This window comes from Nelumbo nucifera, chromosome 6 (genome assembly GCF_055504915.1).
Source record: "Nelumbo nucifera cultivar China Antique chromosome 6, China Antique-T2T, whole genome shotgun sequence".
Classification (NCBI taxonomy): domain Eukaryota; kingdom Viridiplantae; phylum Streptophyta; class Magnoliopsida; order Proteales; family Nelumbonaceae; genus Nelumbo; species Nelumbo nucifera.
Genome location: NC_142654.1, coordinates 37,504,166 through 37,508,822, shown reverse-complemented (window position 1 = coordinate 37,508,822; position 4,657 = coordinate 37,504,166). Strand labels below are relative to the sequence as shown.

The following is a 4,657-nucleotide window of genomic DNA, read 5'->3' as shown; positions in this document are numbered from 1 at the left end:
ACTTGATATATTTTTTTTCTAAAAAAAGTTACCCTGTTCTGAAAATTATATTACAAGTGTTATTTTTATTGACATCAGGGGAGAAAAGTTGTTCCTTGTGGGATAGAATCCCAGGCATGTATTATAGATTCTTTATTTCTACTAAAAAATCTTTAGGTATTTTGGATTCACCATTAATACTGTTACGCTGTGACAAATTCCAGTTAAGCTGCTTTCTAAAATTCTTTTTTAGAAAAAAAGAGATTATCTAGTAGTATCATTACTGGTAGGGTAAGCACACTTAGTAAGCTCATGATTAAAAGCAAATTTTAATGAAATGTAATGATAAATGATATCCACGTAGGAATGAAAACATCATTCAACGGCATCGATTCAGGCCAATTACACGCAAGTGAAACACTTGTAGATTAAAAACCTCATCCATTTGGTGATTGATAAATGGTTCAAATAAATACATAGGAAGCTGGGAAAGAGCGTATAAACAATAGACAGACAGGGTTGGTAGATAATTAATTTAGCTCATGACTTCGTATTAATATTTGGGGAAAGCAAGCGGCACAAGAGGCAGAGTTTAACAACCGAAAGAATAAAAACAGAGGAACAAAGTGAGAGTGAGAGAGAGAGAGAGAGTAGAGAAGAGAAAAAAGAAGGCAGAGATGGTGTTGAGGGTGAATGCACGGCCTTTGACGTTTGTATGTCACTTGTTGGCAATTGCAGCTACGGTAATGGTGTTGGTGTGGTGCATTCACTTCAGAGGGGGTTTAGCCTTCAAAGCCACCAACAAATCTCTCATCTTCAACGTATGCCCCTTCTCTCTCTTAATCTAGCTATCTTTCTACGTCCTTTTTTCTCTTTCTAGCATATTTGTTCTCTCGCTGATCAGTATTATGGAGAGTATGCTGTTTCTATTCTTCTCTGTTTAATTGTAATTTCGAATGCTTATAACTGAATTTCTGGTTTTTCTCTTCTCAATTATTCATTTATTTTTATCTGATGATTATATATAGATCGGCCAGTGCTTTGAGTGATTGATCAGCTAAAACAATAATTACTAAAATGATCATATTTATAAACCTTGTTCCTTCTTTTTCCTCAAACCCTTCACATTTTAGTCTCTATAATTCTTTATTAATACACAGATGACTAATAAAAAAGTGGTTAAAATGTCTGGATTCTTTCACAACCGTTCCATTTTTTTACTTGATTACTATATTTCTGCCAACATTTCTTTTATCTTTTAATTAGTCAAATGCCATTTTCTCTTCTTTTCAGTATGTGCTTGAGCTGATCAGTTCCTTGTTCCTTTCAACTTTGCAGATTCATCCGGTTGTAATGTTAATTGGCTTCATTATACTAGGAGGTGAAGGTAATTTGATGGTGATTGTAACTAAATGCCTATTAATATTTTACATAATCCTTGTTGGATTTTAATCTCATTAGAAATTACGTGAAAAATACATTTGCACACATGTTTTGAAAATTGTTTTTTCTCTTACTAAAACCAGCTTTTAACTTGTCCCACATCGGAAAATTACAAGATTTGTTTTGAATTTTTAAATAGTAAGTTATTTACACTCTTTAGAAATAAAGAGGAAAGTGTGGAGGTTTGCTATTGCGCAATGTGTTTATGCGTGTGTGCGGCGCAATGAGGCGATTTAGAGGCATAATGGCTCGTGAAGGGTGGCGTCTTTGACTTTTGGTGCGAGGCTGATCGTTGATGTTTCAACGGCCATGATTCGATCAAGTGTAATAAAGAGGCACTATTCAAAGTTCACGTATTGGCCTGTATCGGCCAATACATATCATTCTGAGACCCCTCTAATACGCCCCTACAGTGGGTATATCGGGAGCCTGACTGGTTCAGGGGTGGAGGAGCCCTAAACTAGCCCCCTAAACCAGTTTTGAAAAAAATAGAAAAAGGTATTGATTCGCCCGATGTACTGGGCGTATCGATATTTTGAACCTTGGTCATAATTTCAAAATTGTGACTGTTAAATGAGCCTTTTTTGAACCAGCACCTTCCCATGTTCCATGACTTTTCAGAAATTATTTATAAAGCGTGAATCAAACAATTGCACACAAAAGTTTTCGAAACCACTTCTATCTCATAAAAAGGTTTTTTTAGAGACTTTTCAACTTTGCTAGTTGTAGATTCTCACCAAAGACTTTGTTATATCCTATAAATGGATTTGCCTATAACCCAACAATAAATTTAGTGGAACTGAGTGGGAGCAAATAACGTTCTAAGATAATGTCTTTAGACGTGCCTCAGAACTTCTCCTCCAAATTTCAATGACCCCATTTTCCAACAATTCTTATTATTATTTTTTTGAACCATGCAGCCATAATAAGTTATAAAGCTTTTCCTTGGAGGAAAAAAGTGAAGAAAGTGATACACCTTACTCTCCATTTCTTCACACTCATACTTGGTATCGTGGGAATTTATGCCGCCTTCAAATATCACAGCGAGTCTGGCATTATAGCTTGCATTCTTGGATTGGAATTGCAACCATCTGCTTATACGGAATTCAGGTAAATAATCCTTTAATTTAACATTGGAATTGGAACCATGATATATGTGTCTGTAAATACATACTTATTGGTTGCAAACAATCTGGTATTAAAAATAGTGGTTCCTAACTTCCTATGGCAGCACCAGCACCCACAGTAAGCAATTAATGTTGGCAACGTCGAGGCAGAGGCTACAATTAGGGGTATTAATTGGATCGTATTTGGTTCAATCCGATCCGGTCCAATATGTATTCATTACAAATGGATCGGGTTCAATTCAATCTAATGAATATTTTGGATCATTTTAAACGGTTTAATTTAATGTTTAGACTGTCCAATCTGTTCAAATTGATTTAATTTAAAGTTCTAATCTGAACCTGGTCCATTCACACCTGTATATTATCTTCTATAATGGACCGGATATTATTTTAATCTGACCCAATACAATATAAATTCATATAGATGGATTAGGTCCAAACCAATCCAATAAATACTTTGGACCATTAAATCTTAACTAGTCCAATTCAATATGTTATATTGGTCCATCCAATCAGATCAAGTTGATTTGGATTTGGGCGGGGTCCAACCTAAAACCAGTCTATTGACACCCCTAGCTAGATGGGGCACAAGAGGTATTGAGACGGTGTTTACGGGTGCAAATGGATTGGATTAGATCTTTTTCAAAAGAATCTATCCATTTGAGACCCCAGTCTACTTCGGGATTGTTTGGTCATCCCTAGCAAATACATACATACATTAATCGGGTTCAGATTGGGTCAAGATGGATGACAAAAGAAAAAAACCCATCAATCGATCCGGTCTTATATTGGGTTGGGTCAACCAGAGTTGCACTTGCGCCCCTAATTAAGCATCGATCCCTCCCGTTTTTCTTTGCCCTTCTTGATCGTCTGTATCAGACTATCAGTGTTTTGAATGAAGTGATGAGAGGAGCAATTGCAGTGGATATACGGATTCATGGTGTTCATGTACCCGGGTGGATCATCTGCGGTGAGAGGCGGGTCTCTCCCTTGGCATGTGCTGTTTGGAACGTTAGTGTACATGTTGGGGGTGGGCACGGCTGCACTAGGCTTTCTGGAGAAACTCACATTCCTGGAGGACTTGGGCCTCTACAAGTACGGGCCCGAGGCTTATCTTGTCAATTTCACCGCCTTGGTTATGATATTATTTGGAGCCTTGGTAGTATTGTCTGTTGTTTCTCCCGCACATGTACAACATCACTTCACCTATTCATCTCTCTAGTACTACTGTCTTTACTTTACTCACCTGTTCTATTTAACAACTGATTAAGCCTTGCAATTTGTTGATTTGTATTGATGCCCTCGTATTAGGAGGTGCTCTATAGTCTATTTAGTGGTTTTTCTCTGTCAAGATTGATTTCCACTCTTTTGTAGTTGGGGTTTGAACTTATAAATTTTATCTAAATCTCCATAAAATAATTAAAATTTGCAATGACAGGATATTTTGGACATTTCACTTCCGATGTCCCTCGTAGAATTTGAGTAGGATGAGTAAAGGGAGGGGCATCCGGAATTTTATGTGATAGGCATGGTTGGTCACATGCATATAAGATCATTTATCACATTTGTTAGAACAAGTGATAAATCGAAATGAATTTGGGTGAACCTAATACGAAATGATTCAAATACCCATAATTTAATAATTGATATGACACTGAATGGAATTTAATGGAAAAAATAGGATTCATGTACGTAGTAACCCCATCATATGGTTGGGACAAGGCTGATGATGATGATTCCAAGTTGAGTACTTTTTATGAGTCTGGGTCACCTACCAACAAAATACATTCCAACAACCTACCAACATGATCTAACACCGCATATCTCATACATGTCGGGTCCTATTTTTATAATGGGTCCAGTCTTATAGTGAGATTTGGCAGGAGATTCCAACACTTTCCACTTGTTCAAAAGTAAGTTTTTCAAAGTCAACATGCTGTTTAGGTAGACTTCTACTTTTATGTTTTATATTAATACTCTCAAAGAAATAAAAAAGAATAATCCTACTTTTAATTTTTTTTATTGCATTTTTTGTGTTGTGAATTGGATTTGGGAAAATGTATTTCCACAGCATGCTTTCTTTAGTACAAAGCAATAACATGCGTTTG

The 4,657-nt window shown here is 36.3% G+C and overlaps 1 pseudogene across 1 annotated transcript; it reads left to right on the top strand.

The window, feature by feature from the left end:
• The first annotated feature begins 443 nt into the window (after nt 1–443).
• On the top strand, nt 444–3,983 carry LOC148790774 (putative ascorbate-specific transmembrane electron transporter 1; annotated as a pseudogene). Its single transcript, XR_016077758.1, has 4 exons — nt 444–800; nt 1,318–1,366; nt 2,343–2,532; nt 3,472–3,983. The product of XR_016077758.1 is annotated as a putative ascorbate-specific transmembrane electron transporter 1 (transcript).
• Nucleotides 3,984–4,657: the final 674 nt, after the last annotated feature.